The 10,968-nt window shown below is 47.4% G+C and overlaps 1 long non-coding RNA gene across 1 annotated transcript in view; it reads left to right on the top strand.

The window, feature by feature from the left end:
- The window catches only part of LOC125940172 (uncharacterized), a 44,894-nt gene extending 34,826 nt beyond the window's left edge, over nucleotides 1–10,068 (top strand). The window contains exons 2-3 of the long non-coding RNA XR_007463406.1: nucleotides 2,188–2,294; nucleotides 10,048–10,068. This is a non-coding gene — a long non-coding RNA (uncharacterized LOC125940172). The remainder of the gene's footprint in view (nucleotides 1–2,187; nucleotides 2,295–10,047) is intronic.
- The last annotated feature ends 900 nt before the right edge of the window (nucleotides 10,069–10,968 follow it).

Here is a 10,968-nt window from a genome sequence, read left to right on the forward strand (position 1 = left end):
TTGCGCTCACTCCCCGTGAAAGCGCGCGTCCCTCGCGCCCTTTCACTCACACATACAGCGTTCGGCGGCGCGCGGCGACGATTCCATCTCCATTGACGTCATACGGAACCTCACGGCGACGGCGATGGCGACGCCGACGGCAGAAATCTGCTTTGGAGTGTCCATATAATTGCTATCGCAATAAAAACACCCAATGAAATTGGACGCAATGGCATGCCGACGGCACGCCATATACAACCACAAAGCCCTGCTGTCGTCAAAACCGCACACGGAAAAAACATCTTCTTACAAGTAATATCACCAAGCAATGACCCTTATTCAAGTACATGCGTTCTCTGCAATCTGTTTAGACACTATAAAAAAACCGCAACGTAAACTACGAAGGGGTTATTCAATTATAAAAGAAAAAATGTCGCAGTTTCGCCCGAAAGGCGAAGCATCAATTGCGATAGCAAATTGGTAGAGAGCTATTCGGAGTAGGGATAGTAGAGTAGTTTTATCGGCCGCATAATCTTGGACACATTCGCTTTCTAACCGAATTGACAAGCGTGGTGTCATCGCTCGCCCGGCACCGCGGCCACCACGGCCACCGGGGCACAAACAGATCCGAGGCGCCGCCGTGGTTCACGTTCTCCCGTGCGGCGGCGCCACAGTCCGAGTGCCCAGCTGCCCTGGATAATAAATTACACTACCGGGCCCTGGCGCAGGCGCGGAGGGAGGACGTGACGGCGGCGACGGCGGCATAGGTCATCGCTTCCCGCACGGGAGGTGGCGATTCGAGCTGTACTTGGGAAACTCCCAGTGACCGTCGAAGTTTGTCCTTGACCATGTCAGTGATTGAGGCCATTTGAGGCTGCAACGAAGGTAACGTCTTGCGCATTTCGCGCACAATGGCTCTGATGGTCGCTTGGAGGTCGTGGGAGCCCAGTGCTTGGATTGCGCACTGTGGCGTGAGCCCTTGGCGGTTATATTAGACAGCTTTAGTTCAGCGTGGTTACCGGAATAGCGGGCGTACCGGAATAGTGGGATCCAAATGCGCATGCGCAGAACGCTAAACGAGCCATACCGTTTACCGTGCGCACGCTATTTCTCAGAGTTAACGCTACCGTGTTAGCGTGTTTACGTAGTGTACGTAAAACATGGCGGCGGTCCCGGCCGCCCACTTCGAACTGAATTTGGAGTTGCTGTTGAATAATTCACTTTGTTGGTAGGAAATGACTGCTGGGCCCTCCGACTGTGCTTTCGCTTACCTTCAGGCAAGATCGACAATATGTTTTTATGGATAATTCAGCGGAGTTTTCGAGATCGCTTCTCGTTTCGAACGCGCCTAAGCCTAACGAAAGAAATTTTCTCCGAGATGTGAGCGCCAACTGTCGATAAAGTCGGGAGATAGGCGCGACGACGGCATATGGCCTCTGAGATGGGAGGATTTCGGAGGCTATGGTAGACAGCTTGTACTGCTTGTCTGTTTCGTTGCAGATCGACGGACATGTGAAGTAAAAATACAACGCGCTCCTGGCTTCCATTGCGCTGCTTATCGCACTTTCCGGACGCACACACACATATCTTAGGTGCCCTATGTATGCGAAATTCAAAGCGTAATAGAATAGCGTCGCACACGTAAACTACGCTATCACGCTATACTAAAACTCTCCTTCTGCAAAGTTCGTTTGCGGAACGGTAACGCTATTTCCCGTAACCCCGCTATTACGCTAACGCTAAACTAAAACTGTCTATTATCCAGTGCTAATTTCCAGAGTTTTCTCAATCGTCGTTGCCTCTGTCGAAAACTATGCTATGGTCTTCGGTGGTCTTACTCGTGTCAATACGTAGGAGGTGGAGGTTCTTTAAGATGCTGCAGACGCAATCTGAAACTTTGCGGCTCTACATATTCAAATGGCTTCTTCGAATGCTTCAATAATCGCATTCCGACAAGATCTGTTGAGCATGCTCGCGATGCTCATAAAAAAAAGTCTGATCACATGGACCTTTTTTTCCAAAAAATCTAATAACATCTGCGACCTCTTTAGAAATACGGATCGTGAAGGAGCATTTCAGAGGTGATTCCAAGTGCCCTTGATAGTCGGCACACTTTGTCTTTTTACAGTGTTATCTTGTATTAAACCATATAGCAGTACCCCTACACAGTCATCACACCCTATAGTGTTTACCTGCTCACATCTGCAGGTGGAGTTGGCTGTACTTCAAATATCAGGCATGCAGCGGGGACTGACCGGAGCTACAAGTGTCCCCTACGACCCCTACGGATTGCCCACCGACTTTGAGAGACTCGTGTGAGCCAGGGTCCACTTTTTGAATAGTTAGTGCGATAGCTCGTTCAGTACGTTAGCCAGACGACCATCTTTTTATTAATTTGCACGAAAACCATGCATATTATCGTCATAGTAGGACGCTATATTCATTACGGATAGTATTGGGTGTATCATTAAAAGCGCACTATTTGCATAAAACACGCTAGAGCACTGCACGGGCCCGGGCCGGCCCGAAAGCCCGGGCCCGGCCCGGCCCGAAGCGTTTGTCGGCGGGCTGGGGCCGGGCCCGGGCTCGGGCTTGAGGCTGCGGGCCAGGGCCGGACTCGGGCTTGAAGCCACGGGCCCGGGCCAGACTCGGGCCCGCTCATTGAATGGCCTAAGTAGGCTTTCGAGCACATGCGACCGTTATGCATTGCATGGTTCAATGCATTCTGTGCCAAGCTGAAGTGACACGTGCAAGATGACTGTCATCATCATAATCAGCCTATATTTATGTCCACTGCAGGACGAAGGCCTCTCCCTGCGATCTCCAATTAACCCTGTCTTGCACTAGCTGATTCCATTTTGCGCCTGCGAATTTCCTAACTTCATCACCCCACCTAGTTTTCTGCCGTCCTGGACTGCGCTTCCCTTCTCTTGGTATCCATTCTGTAGCTCTAATGGTCCACCGATTATCCATCCTACGCATTACATGGCCTGCCCAGATCCATTTTTTCCGCTTAATGTCAACTAGAATATCGGTTATCCCAGTTTGTTCTCAGATCCACACCGCTCTCTTGACTGCATATGTTATCAGATGACTATTTCTCATCAAAGAAAATAGTAAAACAGATGAAGTTCTCATTTTTAACAGCGGAGCTGTTTCAGCCGGACGTAATGTTTCCGCCGAATCCAAAAATGTGGGCCGATCCTGGCAGCAGTGCAGAAAGGGTCCAAGAGCAATGGCACATACCCCTGTGAACTAGCAAAAGAGAGAGAGAGATATAATTTATTTGAAGGAAGGCAGAGAGGTCGGCCTGAGCTAGCATGCTCTAGCCTGCTACTCTGCACAGGGGGAGGGGAGAACGGGGACATAAAAGCTGGATGAGGGGTGATGATGACATAGAAGAAGGATGTACAACGGTAAAGGCAAGTTCAGCATCCTCATGGCTAGCAACAAAGTCCAAAAAGGTCCTTCAAACGTGTCATCTACCTTCTATAGAGCATGGACGGAGTCACGAACACAATTGAAAGCTCACAAAAACTCGCCGCGAAGAAGCTTGTGTATGGGCTTCTCCTGCGTGAGCACCACAGGTGCCAAGCAAGGTAATTAGATTATGTAAAGAGCAGCGATCAGCTGCTCCAGTACGGCGAGGACAAAGCTGAGCCTGGATATGTCTAGCTAAGAATGGTGGGGACTAATTGCCTATCGATAGGCAATTGATAGCCAATCAATAGCTAGTCGATAATCGATCAATAATCAATAAATTCCCGGAAATGCTGGGAATTACTTGGTAGTGCTTAGCCTAGCCCAAATACTTGGCCAATACCTTACGATAACCAATCAACAGCCAATCAAGAGCTAATCGATAATGGATCAATAATCAATAAATTCGGGTAACTTGGTAGTGCTTAGCCTATCCCAAGTACGTGGCCAATATCTTGTAATAGACAGTCGATAGCCAATCAATAGCTAATCGATAATCAATCAATAATAAATAAATTCCGGGAAATGCTGGGGATGACTTGGTAGTGGTCAGTCTAGCCCAAAAGCCAGGACTAGCTAGGTGCCCATCATCTCCGCTGTCTCTTTAGCATTGCGCCGCCAGTGCAAGCTACGCAATTTTTTTCTTTTCCGCAAAAACGAACATTGTTTCCGCGTAAAGAAAAGTAAATTATACAAAGAACCACTCCTCAAACCATTTCCATGTTACCGCTTTTGCGATCGCACTATTATCAGTGTCGATACTATGGCATTATTTTAGCGCTAAGGCCAGTTACTTTTGTGCTTCAGTGCATAAAACAGCGTTTTCCTCAAAAAGTTAACTCTCGAAACTAGTTCAGTCCTTAGAATACGTTCCAAGTGGATGCGCCTTGCGAACTCAGCGACTATAATTCGTAGATTGAAAGATGTTCCGTTAAATAATTAATTAAAAAGTTAATTCGCGTAATTATGTTAAATATTCAATTAGGCGTTTTGACCATCTATTAGGCCATCCATGTCAGAATTACCTTGGAACTACATAAAACAATTAGCCTCCTTAGAGCATCGTCGCATTAATGCGAACACAAGAAATCCTGAGATATGGTCAATTCCATACTTCAGAACACTCTATAAGCATCAGTCGTTAATACAGTACCTACCATTCACTTTGAACAGATACAAAAATGGCGGTAATTTCAGTGAGAAAGAACTCAGCTGACACTTTGGTCGCTTGTAATGTATCTGATGTGATTATTCTGTATTTGTGTATGGTTCTGGGTATAAAATGCAAATCCTGTTTCGTTTTGTTAACAAATGTTGATCTTGTAAAATTCAGTCTCATGCTATGCTGTATAGCTGGTGTTGCGTTGTTTTGTACAGCATTGTAGTGTTGTTTAAAATGCATTCTGTTAAAACTTTTTCCAATTCTGTTAATCGCCGTGACGCAAATATTCTTTGCCTTTCCGTTCATAGCTATTTCGTCTATGAGGAATTCCAGCGATAGCTGGAAATATATGTTTGCTGTACTATTGCCCCGCCTGGTCTTTTGAGTCACGTCAAGCTGCACATGTATCTTTTAGTCCAAAATGACCGTCCAGCATGTAAACTGGACAATAAATTGATTTGATTTGATTGATTTCGTCGGACACTTTGAAAATTATTATCTCGAAACTGGTTTAGTCCTGAGAATTCGTTCCAAGTGGATACGCCTTGCGAACTCGGCGGCTATAGTTCGTAGATTGAAAGATGTGCCATAAAATAATTATTTAAAACGTTAATTAGCGTCATTATGTTAATTCTTCAATTAGGCGTTTTGATTTCTCGTGGAAGTAATGGCCGCCTCATCGAGTAGTTTAGATCAAGGATTATAACTGTGCTATCTGCCACAGGCAATCTTTAAAAATTTGGTTCAGCTAAAATGAAATGCCCTGTATATTTGCATGCTAAATGACATCAGAGAACCATACCGTACAAATCAAGGTAAGTGCATGCCCACCAACAGAAAATAGTAGCACAGGCAATGGGCCGGATTACTGATGTCCCTGTGGGAGAAACAAAGATTTCGGCCTTTTATTGCTTATATATTTCAGCTGACTAAACCTCGAGAAGGTGAGGCTGACAGATACAGTACAATTTGTAAGTAAAAAAAAAAGAATTTTTTTTCTTACAGGCCGGGCCTGGTCATGCACGCGCGGGCCCTAGCTAAGCTTAGTAATGAACGCCCGGGCCCGGGCCGGGTCCGGGCTCAGTAACACGGGCCCGGGTCGGGCCGGGCTTGGAACCACGGGCCCGGGCCGGGCCCAGGGCTGGTCTTGGTCATGTACGCCCGGGCCCGGGCCGGGCTCGGGCTCTGTATTACGGACCCGGGCTGAGCTCGGGCCTCGTAAAGCGGGCCCGGGCCGGGCTCGGGCCGAAAAATCAGGCCCGTGCAGTGCTCTGAAACACGCACATAATTGTGTCAAAGATACAAAATAATGTGGACAGTTTAATAAGAAGGAGAGAAATAGAAAATTTCAGAACAGTAATATTTACAATACGTCAAAAACACAAGCAAAGAAGTAAAATATAACAATGGTTTCATCGGAGCGTTTTGTGACATACTCCGACGGCACTGCTGTGCACCGCCTAAATTTATGGACAGCAAAAACGGAGACAACACCCCACATGACTGTTTTTGACACTAAGTAACAAGAATGCCATGTCCCACGTTGCCTGCGTTCTTTTCCCTAGGTCCACAAATTAAGGCTGTACGCTATAACAAAGGAAACATACCATGCCAAATACTCTCTGCGGCAATCTGCAAGGAGTTGGAAGATTTATGAAAGAGAAATCTTATCCACATGACCGTAGCACGAAGCGACAAGTTTAACCCATACGGCTTTCTCAGAATGACAGCTTCACTTTTGAAAACTTCGTCCAGATCCGGGGATCGAAAGGATCCGGGGATCGAAAGGATCCGGGGATTGAATTGGCCCTTTCTTGCGCTAGCTGATTCCAAGTTATGCCTTTAAAAATTTCCTAATTTTATCACACCATCTGATTCTCTGCCGTCCTCGACTTCGTAGCCGTCCTGGACAACAGTGCGGTTTCATCAGCTGCCGAAAGGATTCCTACAAGGCCTGTGCACGCATGCCAGTACGTGTTGCGCAAGACAACGCACATATTACGCCGGACCAATAAAGCACAACCAGACCTCTTATTGGTGGCTCATCGGAAGAAAGCTTCCTACCTTGCCACGCCGCGAAGCGGTAATTGGCTCGGTTTGAGAGGCTAGGCTCAGTGACTGCATACCTAATTTCATCACAAGTTTTTTGATACGTTTGTTGTCGCCGCCCCGAGCACTCAGACATGGTAATGCAGTACGTTCGCCTCAAGGAGCCATCCTTTCCTGAGTGCTCTTTCTCAAGGCTAACCTCGTCTGGTAGTTCGAGGAACTGGGCGGACTCCAATTTACAATCTACGATATTTACGATAATACGCGGTGTAGGTCTTGTGCAAAAAAATTGCCAATCAAGAGGCTGCATTTCAGAATGCTGTGCTCATGATAGCGCAGTGTTCCTGAAAACAACGGGTATATGACTTTCCTCTGAGAAGATCATATGCACCTCCATTGTTGGCCATTCTTCTTTCTGGGGTTTTACGTGCCAAAACCAGTTCTGATTATGAGGCACGCCGTAGTGGAGGGCTCTGGAGTAATTTTGACCACCTGAGGTTCTTTAACTTGCACTACAACGCAAGCACACGGGCGTTTTTTGCATTTCGCCTTCATCGAAATGCGGCCGCCGCGGCCGGGATTCGATCCCGCGATCTCGTGCTCAGCAGCGCAACGCCTTAGCTGACTGAGCCACGCCGGCGGGTCATCTTTGGCCATAGCGAGTGCCCATGCAGCGTGCCTTACATGGCCTTACATTTCGCGGGGACGCCCCCTCACCCTCTGCTCCCCGAAGGCTGCTTAAAATTATCGGCGTACCGGTTGTACCAGACGGGTGGTCCAACTTCAGGTCAGATATAATTCATTTGATACGCCAAATATTATGCAGCAACGATGAATTTCCTTATCCGATGGAAACCTGGATTTAAAGTGACATTCATGTGTTGGTCCACGAATTAGGCCTCCCCCCTTTACACACACGCGCACGCACGCGCACGCACGCACATGCACACGCACACGCGCACGCACGCACATGCGCACGCACACACACGCACGCACATGCACATGCACGCGCACACACGCACACACGCACACGCACACACGCACACACGCACACGCACACACGGGTTTCGTGTTTGTGTGACCTGCCCCACTCATGCCAAGAACACGCTGTTGTGCCTAGCGGTCTTTCTGGACAGAGCGTGCTCACCGGCGAGCGTGCAGCTATGGAATGCAACGCTCGCTTCGTCGTCCTTTCGACGCGAAGGAGCTAGCGACGACGGCAGTGTCCCCTGAAGCTAATTAACAGCCGATTATGTATCGTATCTTGGTCTGTTCGATGACCCAGGGCTGACAAACGAGATGAGTTCTGGGACCCCAAACTGCAATGGATCATCGGCCTTGTACGTCGCTAAACGGCAACGTCGTTCTTTGTGTTTCTCGTGAAGCACACGGGAAAGCTCGTAGTCCGGGACCCCGCACAGACTACGATGGGGTCCAGCGCCGAACCCCGTGCGGACAGACACAACCTCCATTCAATGTGACCACAACCGCCGCATTCTTTGGAAGCAGTGGCGTCAGTCAAGACGACAATCGCTACAAGCGGGCGGTTACGGAACGCCTAGTAATTGCTGCAAAGAGCCTACGGTGACGACTGCGTGGGAATAGCGTCGACCCCGGTTTCCCATTAAATTGCATCTTCATTGCATCGAGTGTGGGTCGAAGGGTGAACACAAGAGGCGGAGTCCTGCGCAGGAGTGCAACGCTATGGGTGAGATTTTTCGGAATGCGTGACAATCCCAATTTGCCGACAGGACATTGAATTCTCTCGTCGAGTGAAAAAGGGAAATGAAGTGCAAAAAAAGCGGAGCTTGAGTGGTATGGAGGGGCCCTGACACGCAAAGACTTTAGCAAGTAGTATGCTCCAGGGATCATGGAGCTGTTCTTGTAAACGATAATCATGTAAATTTTTAGATCATCATCATCGGTCTATATTTATGTGCACTGCAGGATGAAGGCCTCTCCCCGTGATCTCCAATTACCCCTTTCTTGCGCTGGCGATTCCAACTTGCGCCTGCAAATTTCTTAACTTCATCACCACACCTAGTTTTCTGCCGTCCTGGACTGCGCTTCCCTTCTCTTGGTATCCAGTCCGGAACTCTAATGGTCCACCGGTTATCCATCCAATCCATTACATGGCCTGCCCAGATCCATTTTCTCCTCTTAATGTCAACTAGAATATCGGCTATCCTCGTTTTCTCTATAATCCACACCGGTCTCTTCCTGTATCTTAACGTTAGGCCTAACATGCTTCGTCCCATCGCTCTTTGTGCGGTCCTTAACTTCTTCTCGAGCTTCTTTGGTAACCTCCAAGTTTCTGTTTCATATATTAGCACCGGTAGAATGCAATGATTGTACACTTTTCTTTTCAACGACAGTGGTAAGCTCCCAGTCAGGATTTGGCAATGGCTGCCGTATGTACTCCAACCCAATTTTATTCTTCTTTAAATTCCTTTCTCATGATCAGGGTCCCCTGTGAGTAATTGACCTAGATAAACATACTACTTTACAGACTGTAGAGGCTGACTGATTATTCCTGAATTCTTGTTCCCTTGCCAGGCTATTATGTTTATCTTCTGCATATTAATCTTCAACCCCACTCTTACACTTTCTCGGTTAAAGTCCTCAATCATTTCCTGCAATTCGTTCCCACTGTTGCTGAATAGGACAATGTCATCTGCAAACCGAAGGTTGCTGAGATATTCGCCGTTGATCCTCCCTCCTAAGCCTTCCCAGTCTAAGAGCTTGAATACTTCTTCTAAGCATGCAGTGAATAGCATTGGAGAGATTGTGTCTTCTTGCCTGACCCCTTTCTTGATAGTTAACTTTCTACTTTTTTTGTGGAGAACCAAGGCTGCTGTGCAATGCTTCTAGATATTTGCCAAGATAGTCACGTATGCCTCCTGTACTCTTTCATTACGCAATGCCTCTATGACTGCTGGTATCTCTACTGAATCGAATGCCTTTTCATAATCTATGAAAGCCGTGTAGAGAGGTTGATTGTACTCTGCAGATTTAATCCGACATCTCATCCGACATCTAATCCGCTAACCACAATTTACCCAGAAACCCACACGACCTCTTCTACAGTGTACCTGCTGGCGACAGACTTGAGTGCCCCAGTAAAGATACGGCACACATTGTGTACTGGGTGTGATTGATCTTAACTCCTATGTTATCTGTCTCGAGCTCTCTTTCACTTCTCCGTGCCCTCCCCACGTGTAAGGTAGCAAACTGGACGAAGTCTACTTAATCCCTCTGCATTTCCTGCCTCCGTTGTCTCTTTCTCCACATTTTATTAAGGCATTAGTATGAATAAGCATTACCTCCTCTTAAGTAATGACTAGCACCTTCGCGTCTTTCTGCCGTTGTATGCGCAGGCTTCTAAACTTGCACAAGGATGTGGGTGACCTGGAATGGGCGTTTGGGAGGCGCGGACCAAAAGCACCTAGGGATCCCGGCATTGCCTTTTTCAAGACAACGAGCAACAACGGCGAAGCGATTGCATCCCACGCCTCGTGGGGGCATTACAGTGCTATGAATAAGTTGCTGAAGCAGTACGTCTTCAACTACAAGCCTACTTGCCGGCTCAGGTGGGAATTAATCTTTGTAGGTACTATCAAAAGTTATCGTATTGTCCCAAACCTAGCAGGTGAGCGCGCCTCCCGACAATAAAGAAATATAACCGTCGTATATTGACAGCTGTATCGTATACGTCAGGGGTTCCCAAACTTTCTGACCTTCAAGGTACCCCAGCTACCTCCCCTGAGTGCCGCGGAACACTGCCCCCCCACCCCCCTTCCACACACTCCATTTCTTTTACCATTTATGTGCTTATACGCGGGTTCACGATGATTGTTCTGGTGAAACAAACTTTCTCGTGAAGATTACGGAAGTGCGGATGTGATGGTTTTTATTGTTCAATTTAAACTCTAATGTAAAAATCCACTCAAAGGGGGATGGCGTCGGAATAGGTGTTCATGGGAGTGGCTTGTTGGGCTAGTTGGTACATGGTTATACTTGGAGAATGCTAGCAAACTTGAAAGTAGAAAAAAATCGAGAGGCAGACATAGACAAAGTGACAGGAAGGTGGCCGGTTAGGTTATACTTGGAGATTGCCAGCAAACTTGAAAGTAGAAAAAATTGAGAAGCAGACATACACATCCAGCCAGCTTCCTGTCACTTTGTTAGTGTCTGCTTCTCGATTTTTTCTACTTTCAAGTTTGCTGGAATTCTCCAGGAATAGTTGTGACCACTCACGAAACCCTTAAATGCTGTTCGCGAAACCCCTGGGTTCCGTG

This window comes from Dermacentor silvarum, chromosome 9, assembly GCF_013339745.2.
Source record: "Dermacentor silvarum isolate Dsil-2018 chromosome 9, BIME_Dsil_1.4, whole genome shotgun sequence".
NCBI lineage: Eukaryota > Metazoa > Arthropoda > Arachnida > Ixodida > Ixodidae > Dermacentor > Dermacentor silvarum.